Genomic DNA, 19,593 nt, shown 5'->3' with positions numbered 1-19,593 from the left:
AACCATATGAGTAATTATAAATGCCAGTAGTAATGTAAGCATTTTTTGGTATGTAACTCCACTTCTTACTTCCTACAGGTTCTGAAATGCAGATGCATAAAAAGTAATGATAAGTCTATGATTTTGGACATATGATATACAAAGAAATAATCTGTAACAAGTAATTTTAAAATGTGGGATGGAGTGTGTGTCAGTTTGAAACCAGTATGTACCCCAGAAAATCCATGCTCTTTTAATCCAATCTTATGGGTGCAGACTTATTGGGGGTAGGATTTTTTATTAGATTGTTTCCATTGAGATGTGACCCAACCAATTGTGGGTGGTACCTTTTTATTAGATTATTTCCATGGAGATGTGACCTCGCCCATTCAAGATGGGGCTTAATTAATTTACTGGCACAGGGAGCTCAGGGAGAGAGAGGAAGCTCAGAGCTGACACAGTCCCAGACACTTGGAGATGCAGACAGAAAGATGTCTGGAGATGCTAAGCCCAGAGTTTGTCCAGAGAAGTTAAGTAAGTACCCACAGACACTTAAAGAGAAAGCCATTGGAATCAGAAGCTGAAAGCAATGCAACCTGGGAGCAAAGGACCAGCAGATGCCAGCCACGTTCCTTCCCAGCTAACAGAGGTGTTCCAGGCACCATCGACCTTTCTTCAGTGAAGGTGTCTTCTCATTGATGCCTTAGTTTGGACACTTTTATGGCATTAGAACTGTAAATTTTTAACCTAATAAATCCCCTTTATAAAAGCCAATCCATTTCTGGTATATCGCACACTGGCAGCTTTAGCAAACTGGAACAAGGGGTATAGGAAAAGTGTGTGTATTCTATTGAAGTCAAGTTAGTATCAAATCAGTTATGATTGTTATATATTTAGAATGTTAAATTTTAATTCCACGGTAACTATAAAGAAAATATATGAAAAATAAATCCACATAGAAATAAGAAGAGACTCAATTTGGTACAATACAAAGAATATATAAATAAGAAAGTAGGCATTGATGGAAGAATTGAGGGACAATAAAGGTGTAAGACTTACAAAGAGTAAATATTAAAATTGCAGAAGAAAATCATGTAGTGACTTTAAATGTGAATGAATTAAACTCCCTAGTCAAAAGGCAGCGATTGGCAGAATGGATAAAAATACATGACTCAACTATATGTTGTTTAGAAGAGACTCATCTTAAATTCAAAGACTTAAGTAGGTTGAAAGTAAAAGGATGGGAAAAAATATACCATACAAGCAGTAACCACAAGAGAGCTGGGTTAGCTATACCAATATCAGATAAAATACATTTTAAGTAAAAAACTGATATGAGGGATAAAGATGGTTATTATATACTGATAAAGCAGTCAATTCAATGTGAAAACATAAAAATTAAAATATACATGCACCTAACAGAGCCCCAAAATATTTGAAGCAAATACTGATAGATTTGAAGGGAGAAGTTGACAGTTCTATATTATTAGTAGGAGGCTTTAATATATCACTTTCAATAACGGATGGAACATCTAAACAGAAGATCAATAAGGAAATACTAGATTTGAATGATACTCTAAGTGAACTAGACCTAACAGATATATAGAGAGCATTTCACCTAAAAACAGAATACACATTCTTCTCAAATGCACATAGATCATTCTCTAGGATGGACCATATCGTAAGTCACAAAACAAGTATCAACAAATTCAAACATACTGAAATCATACACTGTATCTTCTCTGACCTCAGTGGAATGAAACTAGAAATCAGTAAAAGAGGGAATAATGGAAAATTCACAAACATGTGGAAAGCAATGTACTTTTAAACAACCAATGGGTTATAGAGCAAATACAAAAGAAATTAAGAAATATCTTGAGGCAAATGAAAATGAAAATACATCACACCGAAACTTGCAGGATGCAGCAAAGGCAGTGCTGAGAGGGAAACTTATAACTCTAAATGTTTACATTAAATAATAAAGATTTCAAATCAAAGACCTAAATTCAAAACTTGAAGAATTTTAAAAAGAAGAATAAAGTAAACATAAAGTGAGGAGAAGGCAGGAAATAACAAATATTAGACTGGAGATAAATGAAATTGAAATTAAAAAAACAATAGAGAAAATCAATAAAACTAAAACTTCATTCTTCATTCTGTTGTAAAAATTGACAAAGTTTTAGTTAAACCGATGGGGAAAAAAAAGTGACAGGACACAGATAACTAAAGTCATAAATGAAAAGGGGGATATTACTACTGATACCACTGAAATAAAATGACTATGAAAGGATATTAACAAATATTTGCCAACAAATTAGATAACCTAGATGAAATGGTGAAATTTCTAGAAACACACAAACTATCTACAGTGACTCAAGAAGAAACAGAAGATCTCAACAAACCAATAACTAGTTAAGAGATTGAATTAATGATCAAAATCCTCCCCAAAGAGAAAAGCCCAGGACCAGATGGCTTCACAGGGGAATTTCATCAAACATTCCAAGAAGAATTGACACCAATCCTGCTCAAAATGTTCCAAAAAATTGAGGAGGAAGGAATATTCTCTAATTCATTCTACAAGGACAACATCACCCTCATTCCAAAGACAGATGAAGAAACTACAAAGGAAGAAAATTTCAGGCTTATATATCTTAACAACATTGATGCAAAAATCATAAACAAAATATTAGCAAATTGAACCCAATAGCACATTAAAAGAATTATACACCATGGTCAAGTGGTATATGCAAGGGTGGTTAAACATAAGAAAAAATAAGAAAATCAGTTAATGTAATATAATACATGAACACAATGAAGGAAAAATAAAACCACACGATGATCTCAATTGATGCAGAAAAGGCATTTGACAAAATCCAGTACCCTTTTATGATAAAAACACTTTAAAAACTAGAAATAGAAGGAAATTTCCTCAACATGATAAAAGGCATCTAGGAAAAATATATAATAACATCATCCTTAGAGGTGAGAGGCTGAAAGCTTTCCCTCTAAGACCGACAACAAGACAAGGATGCCCATTGTCACCACTGTTATTCAACACTGTACTGGAAGTTCTTGTCAGAACAACTAGGCAGAAAAACAAAATAAAATGCATCCAAATTGGAAAGGAAAGGAAAAAAGTAATACTTTCCCTATTTGCAGATAACATGATTGTATATACAGAAAATCATGAAAAATCGACCTGAAAAATCCTGAAAAATCCTAGAGTTAAAAAATTAATTCAGCAATATGGTGGAGCACAAGATCAACAGCCCAAATAAGCAATGTTTCTTTACACTAGCAATGATCAATCAGAGGAAGAAATCAAGAAAAAAAATTCCATTTATAATAGCAACTAAAAGAATCAAATACCTAGGAATAAATCTAACCAAGGATATAAAGGACTTGTACACAAGAAACTAGAAAACACTGTTCAAAGAAATCTAAGAACATCTATATAAATGGAAGGACATTCCTTGTTCATGGATTGGAATACTAAATATTGTTAAGATGTCAAGTCTGTCTGGAGCAATTTATAGATTCAATGTAATCCCAATCAAAATTCCAATAACCTTCTTGACAGAAATGGAAAGCCAATAATCAAATTTATATGGAAGAATAATGGGCCCCAAATAGCCAAAGCCAACTTGAAAAAAAAGAATGAAGTCGGCAGACCTACACTTCCCAATCTTAAAACCTATTACAAAGCCATAGTAATCATAATAGCATGGTACTGGTGCAAGTACAGACATATAGACCACTGGAATCGAACTGAGAGCTCAGAAATTAACCTTCACATTTACAGCCAACTCATTTTTGACAGAAGAGCAAAGACCACTCATTTTGCAAAGAAGAGTCTCTTCAACAAATGGTGGTGGGAAAATTGGATCACCATTTGCAAAAGAATGAAGGTGGTTCCCTACATCAAACTGTATAATAAAATCAACTGAAAAGGGATTGAAGACCTAAATATAAGGCATAGAACAATAAAACCACCAGAAGACAACAGAGGGAAGTATCTTCAGGACCTTGTGTGATGCAATGGTTTCTTCGACTTGACACCCAATGCAGAAGCAACAAAACAAAAAGCAGATAAATGTGGCCTCATCAAAATTAGAAAATTTTTGTGTCTCAAAGGACTTTATCATGAAAGTAAAAAAGCAAAATGACAACCTACACAATGGGAGAAAATACTTGGGAACCACATATCTGATAAGGGTTTAATATCCAGAATATATAAAGAAATCTTCAAATCAACAAGACAAAAATGCAATTTAAAAATGGACAAAAGACTTAAAAAAGATATACAAATGGCCAAAAACAACATGAAAAGATGCTCAATATCATTAGATATTAGGGAAATACAAACCAAAAGCAAAACGAGGTTGATTTCACACTCACTAGAATGGCTATTATTTAAAAAATAGAAAATTACCCATTCTTTGCTGGTGGGAATATAAAATGGTTCAGCTGCTGTGGAAGACAGTTTAGTAATTCCTCAGGAAGTACAGAAATACCATATGACCCTACTATCCCACTTATAGGGGATTGAAAGCAGGGTCTTGATTTGTACTCTGATGTTCATAGCAGCATTATTCAAAATTGCCAAAAGATGGAAGCAACACAAGTGTCTATCAATCAATGAATGGATAAACTAAATACAGTATACACACACAATGGAATATTAGTCATAAAAAGGAATGATATTCTGGTACATGCAACAACATGAATGAACCTTGAAGAAATCACGTTGAGTGAAGCCTGACACAAAGTGACAAATATTGTATGATCTGACTGATACGGATCAATTAGAATAAGCAAACTCATAGAGTCAGAATTTAGAATATAGGTTACCAGGAGATGGAGTGGGAGTACAGAATAGGGAGCTAAGGCTTGAAATATATAGAGTTTCTATTTGTTGTGATGGAAAAGTTTTGGTAATGGATGGTGGTGATGATAGCATAAACTTGGAAACATCATTAACAATGCTGAATTATATATTTGAATGTAAAAAGGGGAAATTTTAGGTTGTATTTCTGTTATTAGAATAAAATCTTTTAAAAAAAACCCATGCAACTGCACAATACAGTGAACCCTACATTAAACCATGGACTATAGCTAATAGTACAAGTATAAAAACGTGATTTCATGAAAAAATATAACATAGAAGCAATCCCATAATATTCATCATTACCTTTACTCTAAATATTTGTTGATTTTGTTGTTTATTATATAATGCTGTACCCTCTCCAGGAAATCCCATAGGATGAATTATTTCAGTTTTTATTGGAATAATTATTCTTTCCTTAAAAAATTACTTATTATTTTATTAAAGAAATTGTCATTTTATGGTATAAAAAAAAGTGGGAAGAAGGAAGATTCCACAAATTGTAGATACAATTTTGACATCAATCATTCACCAATTTCTATATGGTATTAATAAAGAATATACAGTAAATTCTAAGAAATGGAAGTAATTAGTAATAGTAATCAGCATATATTCACCCCCCAAAATCATGAAGTTACTAAGGGTATAAACTAATCAATTAAAGAATTTCCAAGTTAGCTGACAGAGCCCTGTAAAATAATCTTGGTGACAACATACAGGAAGTGCAGGCTGAGTAATAAAATGTTGAAAGTGAATTTGTAATTTGACAAATGACCACAACCAAAACAAGGATTTACTGATGGTTCAGTGTCCACTTGTGGAAAGTCCTTTATACCTTGTTCATGAGCTGTGTCTTCAGTTCTTCCTATTCAATGATTTATCAATGACTTGCTAGAAATAGGTGGTATGCCTATAAAATTTCCAAAATCATTCTGTCAAATGAGGTAATTATATATTGTGACAAATCCAAGAACCAAAAAGATGTCAACCAGCTGAGATTTTGGGCTGCAATCAGTAAAATGAAATTTAATTGGAATACATATAAAATCCTCTGCTTAAATATAAGAAACCCATCCCCAAACAAAAAGTAGAGCCATTACCCATAGCACAACAAAAATCAACTGTAGAAACAACAACTACTGTATATATTGAGGTAGGGGAAGGAGAGTTAACAAGGGTTCCTGTGGAAATAAAATCAGAGGTTTAAGCTGATGTCACAGTATAATCAGGAAGATGTGCCTGCCAAAGAAGCTAATGTGATCTCGGCTGCACCGATACAAACTGTGTCCCAAGAGTGAGGTTATGATGGTCTGACACTGGTGAAGCTGGTGCTTTACCCAGATCTTGTACCACAGTTTTATAGGACTTAGTCCAGAAAATGTATGGCATGGTAGTTTGCTATATACCCCAGAAAAGCATGTTCTTAACCTAATCCATTTCTGTAGGTGTGAACCCATTGCAAGTAAGATTTTTGAAGCGGTTTCTTCAGCTAAGGTAACCATCAATCAGGATGGATCTTAATCCTATTACTGGAGTCCTTTATAAGCAGAATGAAATTCAGACACACAAAGAGACAGCCACAGAAGGAGCAGCCAAAAACTGAAATTAATGGAGACTGGAAAAGAAGGGAGAAGCCAGAAGAGGCTGCCATGGGCCTTACTGTATGACAAGCTAAGGACAAAGGATCACTGGCAGCCAGCCCCAGAACACCACAGTCTTGGGAAGAAAGCATCACCTTGATGTTGCCTTGATTTGGACTTTTTTTCCCTAATCTCAATACCGTGAGCAAAGAAATTCATTTGTTTAGTAGAATATACATACAATGGAATATTATTCGGTCATAAAAAAGAATGAAGTCCTGATACATGAGACAGGATGAATGAACCTTGATGACATCATGTTGAGTGAAATAAGCCAGACACAAAAGGACAAATATTATATGATCCCACTGACTTCAAACAATTAGAATAAGCAAACTCATAGCATCAGAATCTAGAATATAGGTTACCAGGGGATGGGGTGGGGATAGGGAATGGGAAGTTAAGGCTTAAAATATACAGTGTTCCTATTTGCAAAGATAGAAATGTTTTGGTAATGGATGGTGGTGATGGTTGCACAACATTGTAAATGCAATATATTTGGATATATATTTCAGTTAAGCAGTGAAATATATATCCAAATATGATTAAAAGGAGAGATGTTAGATTGGGTATATGGCAACAGAATAAAAATTTTTTTAAAATCCATGAAACTACAGTATATAAACAGTGACCCCTAAGTTAAACCATGGACTTCAATTAATAGTACAATTATAAAAATGTGCTATTATCATTTGTAATAAATGTTCCCCATGAATTTAAGGTGTTGGTGGTAGGCTGGTGTATGGGAATCTAGTATTTTATTCATGATTGTTCTGTAAACCCACAACTTCCCTAATTAAAAAAAAAAATCCAGTTGTTTAAGCTAAGCTATTGCATGGTATTTGCTTGAGCAGCCCAGGAAACCAAAACAGATTTTGGTATGAGGAGAGTGGGGTGATGCTATTGCATACTAAAAAAATGTGGAAATGGCTTTGGAATTGGGTAATAGAGGTTGGAAGAATTTCAAGGTCTCAAAAATGAGAGCTGTAGAAAAAGTTTGTACCATCTTAGAGAATACATAATTTGTCATGAACAGAATGTTACAAGGAAATGATGAATGTGTTATTGGAAACTGGAAGAAGAGGTGATTCTTGTTTCAATTGGTGAAAATCTTGGTGAAATTGAGTACTGATGTCGAATGGAAGGCAGAACTAGAAAGCAACGAGCTTGGATATTTAGCTGAGGACATTTTGAAGCTAAGAGTGGAAAGTGCAGCCTGGTTTCTCCTTGCAACTTAAAGTAAAATGCAAAAGGAAAGGGATAGGAGGCGGGGCAAGATGGCAGACTGGTGAGCTGTATGTTTTAGTTACTCCTCCAGGAAAGTAGGTAAAAAGCCAGGAACTGCGTGGACTGGACACCACAGAGCAATCTGTCTTTGGGCATACTTCATACAACACCCATGAAAACGTGGAACTGCTGAGATCAGCGAAATCTGTAAGTTTTTGCGGCCAGGGGACCCGCGCCCCTCCCTGCCAGGCTCAGTCCCGGGGGAGGAGGGGCTGTCAGCTCCAGGAAGGAGAAGGGAGAATTGCAGTGGCTGCTCTTATCGGAAACTCATTCTACTGATTCAAACTCCAACCATAGATAGACTGAGACCAGACACCAGAGACTCTGAGAGCAGCCAGCCCAGCAGAGAGGAGACAGGCATAGAAAAAAAACAACACGAAAAACTCCAAAATAAAAGCAGAGGATTTTTGGAGTTCTGGTGAACACAGAAAGGGGAAGGGCGGAGATCAGGCCTTGAGGCGCATATGCAAATCCCGAAGCAAGGCTGATCTCTCTGCCCTGTGCACCTTTCCTTAATGGCCCTGGTTGCTTTGTCTATTAGCATTTCAATAACCCATTAGATCTCTGAGGAGGGCCGTTTTTTGTTTTTTTTTTTTTTTTTAAATCCTTTTTGCTTTTTCTAAAACAATTACTCTAAGAAGCTCAATACAGAAAGCTTCAAAGAATTGAAATTTGGGCACGTCAAGTCAAGAGCAGAACTAAGAGAGCTCTGAGACAAAAGGCAATAATCCAGTGGCTGAGAAAATTCACTAAACAACACAACTTCCCAAGAAAAGGGGGGTGTCCGCTCACAGCCACCATCCTGGTGGACAGGAAACACTCCTGCCCATCACCAGCCCCATAGCCCAGAGCTGCCCCAGACAACCTAGTGTAACAGAAGTGCTTCAAATAACAGGCACACACCACAAAACTGGGCGTGGACATTAGCCTTCCCTGCAACCTCAGCTGAATGTCCCAGAGCTGGGAAGGGGGAGCAGTGTGAATTAACAGAGCCCCATTCAGCCATCATTTGAGCAGACTGGGAGCCTCCCAACACAGCCCAGCAGCCCAGAACTGCCCTGGGGGGACGGCACTCACCTGTGACATAGCACAGTCATCCCTCAACAGAGGACCCGGGGTGCACAGCCTGGAAGAGGGGCCCACTTGCAAGTCTCAGGAGCCATACGCCAATACCAAAGACTTGTGGGTCAGTGGCAGAGACAAACTGTGGCAGGACTGAACTGAAGGATTAGACTATTGCAGTAGCTTTAAAACTCTAGGATCATCAGGGAGATTTGATTGTTAGGGCCACCCCCCCCTCCCCGACTGCCCAGAAACACGCCCCACATACAGGGCAGGCAACACCAACTACACACGCAAGCTTGGTACACCAATTGGGCCCCACAAGACTCACTCCCCCACTCACCAAAAAGGCTAAGCAGGGGAGATCTGGCTTGTGGAGAACAGGTGGCTCGTGGACGCCACCTGCTGGTTAGTTAGAGAAAGTCTACTCCACGAAGCTGTAGATCTGATAAATTAGAGATAAGGACTTCAACTAGTCTACAAACCCTAAAAGAACCCTATCAAGTTCAGCAAATGCCACGAGGCCAAAAACAACAGAAAATTATAAAGCATATGAAAAAACCAGACGATATGGATAACCCAAGCCCAAGCACCCAAATCAAAGACCAGAAGAGACACACCTAGAGCAGCTACTCAAAGAACTAAAGATGAACAATGAGACCCTAGTACGGGATATGAAGGAAATCAAGAAGACCCTAGAAGAGCATAAAGAAGACATTGCAAGACTAAATAAAAAAATGGATGATCTTATGGAAATTAAAGAAACTGTTGACCAAATTAAAAAGATTCTGGACACTCATAGTACAAGACTAGAGGAAGTTGAACAATGAATCAGTGACCTGGAAGATGACAGAATGGAAAATGAAAGCATAAAAGAAAGAATGGGGAAAAAAATTGAAAAAATCGAAATGGACCTCAGGGATATGATAGATAATATGAAACGTCCGAATATAAGACTCATTGGTGTCCCAGAAGGGGAAGAAAAGGGTAAAGGTCTAGGAAGAGTATTCAAAGAAATTGTTGGGGAAAACTTCCCAAATCTTCTAAACAACATAAATACACAAATCATAAATGCTCAGCGAACTCCAAATAGAATAAATCCAAAAAAAACCCACTCCGAGACATATACTGATCACACTGTCAAACATAGAAGAGAAGGAGCAAGTTCTGAAAGCAACAAGAGAAAAGCAATTCACCACATACAAAGGAAACAGCATAAGACTAAGTAGTGACTACTCAGCAGCCACCATGGAGGCGAGAAGGCAGTGGCACGATATATATAAAATTCTGAGTGAGAGGAATTTCCAGCCAAGAATACTTTATCCAGCAAAGCTCTCCTTCAAATTTGAGGGAGAGCTTAAATTTTTCATAGACAAAGAAATGCTGAGAGAATTTGCTAACAAGAGACCTGCCCTACTGGAGATACTAAAGGGAGCCCTACAGACAGAGAAACAAAGACAGGACAGAGAGACTTGGAGAAAGGTTCAGTACTAAAGAGATTCGGTATGGGTACAATAAAGGATATTAATAGAGAGAGGGAAAAATATGGCAAACATAATCCAAAGGATAAGATGGCCGATTCAAGAAATGCCTTCACGGTTTTAACGTTGAATGTAAATGGATTAAACTCCCCAATTAAAAGATATGGATTCGCAGAATGGATCAAAAAAAATGAACCATCAATATGTTGCATACAAGAGACTCATCTTAGACACAGGGACACAAAGAAACTGAAAGTGAAAGGATGGAAAAAATATTTCATGCAAGCCACAGCCAAAAGAAAGCAGGTGTAGCAATATTAATCTCAGATAAAATAGACTTCAAATGCAGGGATGTTTTGAGAGACAAAGAAGGCCACTACATACTAATAAAAGGGGCAATTCAGCAAGAAGAAATAACAATCGTAAATGTCTATGCACCCAATCAAGGTGCCACAAAATACATGAGAGAAACATTGGCAAAACTAAAGGAAGCAATTGATGTTTCCACAATAATTGTGGGAGACTTCAACACATCACTCTCTCCTATAGATAGATCAACCAGACAGAAGACCAATAAGGAAATTGAAAACCTAAACAATCTGATAAATGAATTAGATTTAACAGACATCTACAGGACATTACATCCCAAATCACCAGGATACACATACTTTTCTAGTGCTCACGGAACTTTCTCCAGAATAGATCATATGCTGGGACATAAAACAAGCCTCAATAAATTTAAAAAGATTGAAATTATTCAAAGCACATTCTCTGACCACAATGGAATACAATTAGAAGTCAATAACCATCAGAGACTTAGAAAATTCACAAATACCTGGAGGTTAAACAACACACTCCTAAACAATCAGTGGGTTAAAGAAGAAATAGAAAGAGAAATTGCTAAATATATAGAGACGAATGAAAATGAGAACACAACATACCAAAACCTATGGGATGCAGCAAAAGCAGTGCTAAGGGGGAAATTTATAGCACTAAACGCATATATTAAAAAGGAAGAAAGAGCCAAAATCAAAGAACTAATGGATCAACTGAAGAAGCTAGAAAATGAACAGCAAACCAATCCTAAACCAAGTACAAGAAAAGAAATAACAAGGATTAAAGCAGAAATAAATGACATAGAGAACAAAAAAACAATAGAAAGGATAAATATCACCAAAAGTTGGTTCTTTGAGAAGATCAACAAGATTGACAAGCCCCTAGCTAGACTGACAAAATCAAAAAGAGAGAAGACCCATATAAACAAAATAATGAATGAAAAAGGTGACATAACTGCAGATCCTGAAGAAATTAAAAAAATTATAAGAGGATATTATGAACAACTGTATGGCAACAAACTGGATAATGTAGAAGAAATGGACAATTTCCTGGAAACATATGAACAACCTAGACTGACCAGAGAAGAAATAGAAGACCTCAACCAACCCATCACAAGCAAAGAGATCCAATCAGTCATCAAAAATCTTCCCACAAATAAATGCCCAGGGCCAGATGGCTTCACAGGGGAATTCTACCAAACTTTCCAGAAAGAACTGACACCAATCTTACTCAAACTCTTTCAAAACATTGAAAAAAATGGAACACTACCTAACTCATTTTATGAAGCTAACATCAATCTAATACCAAAACCAGGCAAAGATGCTACAAAAAAGGAAAACTACCGGCCAATCTCCCTAATGAATATAGATGCAAAAATCCTCAACAAAATACTTGCAAATCGAATCCAAAGACACATTAAAAAAATCATACACCATGACCAAGTGGGGTTCATTCCAGGCATGCAAGGATGGTTCAACATATGAAAACAATCAATGTATTACAACACATTAAAAACTCGAAAGGGAAAAATCAATTGATCATCTCAATAGATGCTGAAAAAGCATCTGACAAAATCCAACATCCCTTTTTGATAAAAACACTTCAAAAGGTAGGAATTGAAGGAAACTTCCTCAACATGATAAAGAGCATATATGAAAAACCCACAGCCAGCATAGTACTCAATGGTGAGAGACTGAAAGCCTTCCCTCTAAGATCAGGAACAAGACAAGGATGCCCGCTGTCACCACTGTTATTCAACATTGTGCTGGAAGTGCTAGCCAGGGCAATCCGGCAAGACAAAGAAATAAAAGGCATCCAAATTGGAAAAGAAGAAGTAAAACTGTCATTGTTTGCAGATGATATGATCTTATATCTAGAAAACCCTGAGAAATCAACGATACACCTACTAGAGCTAATAAACAAATTTAGCAAAGTAGCGGGATACAAGATTAATGCACATAAGTCAGTAATGTTTCTATATGCTAGAAATGAACAAACTGAAGAGACACTCAAGAAAAAGATACCATTTTCAATAGCAACTAAAAAATGAAGTACCTAGGAATAAACTTAACCAAAGATGTAAAAGACCTATACAAAGAAAACTACATAACTCTACTAAAAGAAATAGAAGGGGACCTTAAAAGATGGAAAAATATTCCATGTTCATGGATAGGAAGGCTAAATGTCATTAAGATGTCAATTCTACCCAAACTCATCTACAGATTCAATGCAATCCCAATCAAAATTCCAACAACCTACTTTGCAGACTTGGAAAAGCTAGTTATCAAATTTATTTGGAAAGGGAAGATGCCTCGAATTGCTAAAGACACTCTAAAAAAGAAAAACGAAGTGGGAGGACTTACACTCCCTGACTTTGAAGCCTATTATAAAGCCACAGTTGCCAAAACAGCATGGTACTGGCACAAAGATAGACATATAGATCAATGGAATCGAATTGAGAATTCAGAGATAGACCCTCAGATCTATGGCCGACTGATCTTTGATAAGGCCCCCAAAGTCACCGAACTGAGCCATAATGGTCTTTTCAACAAATGGGGCTGGGAGAGTTGGATATCCATATCCAAAAGAATGAAAGAGGACCCCTACCTCACCCCCTACACAAAAATTAACTCAAAATGGACCAAAGATCTCAATATAAAGAAAGTACCATAAAACTCCTAGAAGATAATGTAGGAAAACATCTTCAAGACCTTGTATTAGGAGGCCACTTCCTAGACTTTACACCGAAAGCACAAGCAACAAAAGAGAAAATAGATAAATGGGAACTCCTCAAGCTTAGAAGTTTCTGCACCTCAAAGGAATTTCTCAAAAAGGTAAAGAGGCAGCCAACTCAATGGGAAAAAATTTTTGGAAACCATGTATCTGACAAAAGACTGATATCTTGCATATACAAAGAAATCCTACAACTCAATGACAATAGTACAGACAGCCCAATTATAAAATGGGCAAAAGATATGAAAAGACAGTTCTCTGAAGAGGAAATACAAATGGCCAAGAAACACATGAAAAAATGTTCAGCTTCACTAGCTATTAGAGAGATGCAAATTAAGACCACAATGAGATACCATCTAACACCGGTTAGAATGGCTGCCATTAAACAAACAGGAAACTACAAATGCTGGAGGGGATGTGGAGAAATTGGAACTCTTATTCATTGTTGGTGGGACTGTATAATGGTTCAGCCACTCTGGAAGTCAGTCTGGCAGTTCCTTAGAAAACTAGATATAGAGCTACCATTCGATCCAGCGATTGCACTTCTCGGTATATACCCGGAAGATCGGAAAGCAGTGACACGAACAGATATCTGCACGCCAATGTTCATAGCAGCATTATTCACAATTGCCAAGAGATGGAAACAACCCAAATGTCCTTCAACAGATGAGTGGATAAATAAAATGTGGTATATACACATGATGGAATACTACGCGGCAGTAAGAAGGAACGATCTGGTGAAACATATGACAACATGGATGAACCTTGAAGACATAATGCTGAGCGAAATAAGCCAGGCACAAAAAGAGAAATATTATATGCTACCACTAATGTGAACTTTGAAAAATGTAAAACAAATGGTTTATAATGTAGAATGTAGGGGAACTAGCAGTAGAGAGCAATTAAGGAAGGGGGAACAATAATCCAAGAAGAACAGATAAGCTATTTAACGTTCTGGGGATGCCCAGAAATGACTATGGTCTGTTAATTTCTGATGGATGTAGTAGGAACAAGTTCACTGAAATGTTGCTTTATTATGTAACTTTCTTGGGGTAAAGTAGGAACATGTTGGAAGTTAAGCAGTTATCTTAGGTTAATTGTCTTTTTCTTACTCCCTTGCTATGGTCTCTTTGAAATGTTCTTTTATTGTATGTTTGTTTTCTTTTTAACTTTTTTTTCATACAGTTGATTTGAAAAAAGAAGGGAAAGTTAAAAAAAAAAAAAAAAGAAAAAAGACAAACAAGGAAAAAAAAAAAAAAAAGATGTAGTGCCCCCTTGAGGAGCCTGTGGAGAATGCAGGGGTATTCGCCTACCCCACCTCCATGGTTGCTAACATGACCACAGACATAGGGGACTGGTGGTTTGATGGGTTGAGCCCTCTACCATAAGTTTTACCCTTGGGAAGACGGTTGCTGCAAAGGAGAGGCTAGGCCTCCCTGTATTTGTGCCTAAGAGTCTCCTCCTGAATGCCTCTTTGTTGCTCAGATGTGGCCCTCTCTCTCTGGCTAAGCCAACTTGAAAGGTGAAATCACTGCCCTCCCCCCTACGTGGGATCAGACACCCAGGGAAGTGAATCTCGCTGGCAACGTGGAATATGACTCCCGGGGAGGAATGTAGACCCGGCATCGTGGGATGGAGAACATCTTCTTGACCAAAAGGGGGATGTGAAAGGAAATGAAATAAGCTTCAGTGGCAGAGAGATTCCAAAACGAGCCGAGAGATCACTCTGGTGGGCACTCTTACGCACACTTTAGACAACCTTTTTTAGGTTCTAAAGAATTGGGGTAGCTGGTGGTGGATACCTGAAACTATTAAACTACAACCCAGAACCCATGAATCTCGAAGACAGTTGTATAAAAATGTAGCTTATGAGGGGTGACAGTGGGATTGGGAATGCCATAAGGACCAAACTCCACTTTGTCTAGTTTATGGATGGATGTGTAGAAAAGTAGGGGAAGCAAACAAACAGACAAAGGTACCTAGTGTTCTTTTTTACTTCAATTGCTCTTTTTCACTCTAATTATTATTCTTGTTATTTTTGTGTGTGTGCTAATGAAGGTGTCAGGGATTGATTTAGGTGATGAATGTACAACTATGTAACGGTACTGTAAACAATCGAAAGTACAATTTGTTTTGTATGACTGCGTGGTATGTGAATATATCTCAATAAAATGATGATTAAAAAAAAAAAAAAAAAAAAAAAAAAAAAAAAAAAAAAAAAAGGAAAGGGATAAGCTGAGAACTGAACTCCTAGGTACAAAGAAACCAGAAACTAATGGTTTGGAAATTGTCAGCTTCCAGAAAGCGAGTCCCAATAGAACAATGCTCCATGTGAGGGTTGAACTGATCATGGAGCCAGTCAGTCATTTCAGGGGAAGTTAGGATTGAAAATGCAGTTATGCAGGAAGGATCTGTGGAAAGTCCTTCTCTATGATGGTTTGGACCCCTGTGAACTACATGCAAAGCCAACAAGTTTTTTTTTTTGTGTGGAATTTGTATGAAGAGAACCACTGCCAGCTTGGACTAAAAGGTACAGAGGAGGAACAAATTAAAAGAAGAATGACTTCAAGAGTGGAACTATGGAAATCGAGATCTGGACTGAAAATATCTCCTTGAGCCAAAAGAGGGGATCCATCCATGTATGTGGAAAGGGTGGGACCACCTTGGTGTTTTTGTGTGTGTGTGGGGGGGTGTTGGGCCTTCAACTCCATTGTTCAGGGAGAGAGCTCAGAGATGGGAAGGCCTGTGCCCTAGTGTTCGTGGGAAGTCTGACCACTGCCCCAGTGCTTGGAGAGAGTCAGCCTGTGCCACAGGGTTTGCAGAGAAATTGGCTGCCACCCTGATGCTTGAAGAGGTAGGGCTTTCACCCCAGTGTTTGGGAAGAGTTTGGTCACAGAGCAAGCACTTGGAAGGGGTGCAGCTACTGCTCCATTATGCAAGAGGACAAAAACATCATTCCATAGATGAATCTCAAACCTTGAAATCTAATGGAGTTTGCCTTGTTGAGTTTTGGAATTGTTTGGGATCTGTGACCCCAGTTAGCCTTCCAATTTATCCCTATGGGAATGGGAATGCCTGTCCTATGCATGTCCTTACATTGTATAGTGGAAGCAGATAATTTATTTTCTATCTTGCATGGTTCCACAGAAGGGGACATTGTGCCCTAGGATAGACCACACCTATAACTGATTTTGATGAGAATTTGTATTTAGCACTGTTACTGAAATAACTTAAGGCTTTTGGGATGCTGTGATGGAATGAATGTATTTTGCATGTAGGAAGAGCATGTCTTTTTGGGGACCAGAGGGTGGACTGTGGTGGTTTGGAGCTGTATGTACCCTAGGAAAACATGTTCTTAAACCTAATTCATTCCTGTGAGTGTGAACCCATTGTAAGTAGGATCTTTTTGATGAAGTTACTTCAGTTAAGGTGTGGCCCACTTCAATCCGATGGGTCTTAACCCTATTACTGGAGTCTTTTACAAAAGAATGAAATTCAGATACACACAGAGACAGCCACAGAGGGAGCAGACAGAAGCTGAAATCAATGGAACCTAGAAGAGAAGGGAGAGGCCAGAAGAGGCTGCCATATGCCTTGCCATGTGACAAGCTAAGGACCAAGGATCACTGGCAGTCAGCCCCAGAACACCACAGTCTTCGGGGAGAAAGCATCAGATTGATGTTGCCTTGATTTGGACTTTTCTTTTCCTAATCTCAAAACTGTGAGCAATTAAATTACCATGATTTAAGCTGAACCCCTTGCATGGTATTTGCTTGAGCTGCCCTGGAAATGAAAACAGATGGGTTGATATGGGGATTATGCCTCAGCGGAAGGAATTCCAGATTTTTCACATGTGGTAGGTACCTACAAACACAGCCATGTGTGGTCTTTTGAGATTAAAATTAACACATTATTGCTAAGTGGAAGCAGATTTTGGTTTCATTTAGAGAACTTTCTAACAAGTAGAACTGTCATAAATTGGAATAGTTTACTTCCTCAAGAAGCACTGAGATCTCAAGCTATGGAAAGAGAGGCTCAATGACTATTTATTGGGAATACTGCAAAGGAAATTCAAGATGGGAATTGGACAGAACACACTCCAAATTCCCTTTAAAAGTGAACATTATACTTGTCATCTGGTGTCACTATTATTCAGAAGCACTTTGAAAAATTAAAGAGCTATGCAACTATAAGATCTAATAAAATAGCAATAAAATCTTCTAGACAACATACACTAACTGCCTCAGTTTACAGATGAATAGAAGCCATTTGGTTCAGGGTTACAGCTTAATGGAAATCACTAATTCAGTACTGGTGGAGTGAAGGGTAAAGCAATTGAATGTTAAGAAACAGGCATTTTAATTGCAACATTCCAAAACCTTGTGACCTAAAACAGAAAGTAATTTAAAATTTGGTATGACATTTGTACATGAGAAGGTTAGACCAGATGGCATTTAAGGTAGATTTCGCTTTCATTTCTATAAGTTGATAAATAGGCATGTCATAAGCGATAGCTGAAGTCCCTGATGCCAACTTTTGCAAATACTAATAGGAATCTGGGAGGTAGAAATAGGAGCATATATTACAAAGCATTGACTGTTCTTGGTGATGTCCTTAAGATTTTCATGACTGCTTTGGGACTCCACTGAGTAAAGTGAAATGGGTAATTGTGAGACTTCTCATAGAGACACAAAAGAGGAAACACTCCTTGGGCAAAGGAGCTTTAAAGGAAAGGCTGCAGAGCAGAGATTTAACCTGAAGAAGCAAATTCTGGATGAGTGCTTGGCAACAGCAGTCAGGTATTCACGGGAAATTGTGTGGGTGCTGATGGGCAGGTGTTTTTTTTGTGTCAGATTCCTATTAGTATTTGCAGAACAAGGTAAGTGGATTTAGACTAAAGTGGAAGTGATTTTTTTTTTTTTTCGGATGCCCTGTCTCTAAGTGTTTGAGATAATGAAATACATTACCAAGGGCTGTTGACTAATCTACTTATCTGAAGGTTTTAAGAAAAATTGACAGGCATTGTTTGCTAGATGTAAGTGCAGTCCTGAATGACCTTGTGATATTTCCCACTGTATTACTATATAATAAGGTGAAAATTCAGATAACATGGAGTATGAAAGAGCTCCATCTTCAAAAATAACTCAGGTTTGTGGTACACTGGCTAATGATGCTGTGATTTCATTTGTTGTTTTCAAAATGTATTTCTCGGGACACTGCTTGTCTAACTTTCATATCTGAGACATGGTTTGCTTCCCTAGGAATCAGAGATGAGTGTATTGAACAACCGGCAGTTACAATGATAAAAGTTCTATGCTCCTCAATGAATTTGAACTATATGAAGTTGCTCTGGCATTTTACTTTTTATAATAAATTGAGAATTTTTAAACTAAAATATTGTAACAGTCATTCTCCTTCCATATTTAGGAAAGGAGCTATGGAATACTGTTTATTTTTTTCTATTAGATAGCTCATATAATTTCAAAATATTTTATATTTTTAAAATTATTATTTAGTGCCCTCATTTCATAAAATTTTTGCATAATACCTGTTACACAGTAGGGGTTGGGCCCTTTGATTAATTAATAAGTTATTAAAAAGCATTCCAACACCTATGTAAAAGTGTTTACATTTGGATGCTTGGCAATGCTTTCCTTGCCTTAAAGAATACAGAGAGATTGTTTCAGAATGTGAGACCAGATGTCTTGGGCAGGAGCAGGTTCCCACTAAGGCAAGTGAAGAATCTTTAGGATTGGAGAGAACAGCTTGGTAAGCAGTTTGTCCTGCTGCACACCAAAGCTTTGATTTGCAAAATGGGGTCCAAGGGACTGACAACGTTGGCATCATGGGGAGCTTGTTAGAAATGAAAAATCCCAGACCTACTGAACCAGAATCTGGATTTTAAAAAGACATGCACTTGATTTGTGTGTACATTAATGTTTTAAAGACATTAGGCTGAGAGACTCTTGGGAGGGGAGGAGAATCGATCCCCAGGCAAGGAAGGCCTGTAATGTAGAGCTGCCTGCTAGCCACCTCTGAAGAGAAGGCAGGGCTAAAGGGATCGTATATTTACAGGAGTCCTTAGGAGTTGGCTGAGTCAGACGTTCCTACTGCTGGCTCTGTGGAAAAATCATCTGGAGAGTTTTAAAAATACTATCTCCTCCCAATTTGACAGAGTAATTTTGACTAG

Source organism: Choloepus didactylus, chromosome 3 (genome assembly GCF_015220235.1).
Source record: "Choloepus didactylus isolate mChoDid1 chromosome 3, mChoDid1.pri, whole genome shotgun sequence".
In the NCBI taxonomy this organism is placed as follows: Eukaryota; Metazoa; Chordata; class Mammalia; order Pilosa; family Megalonychidae; genus Choloepus; species Choloepus didactylus.
Note: the sequence above shows the minus strand (reverse complement) of the source record.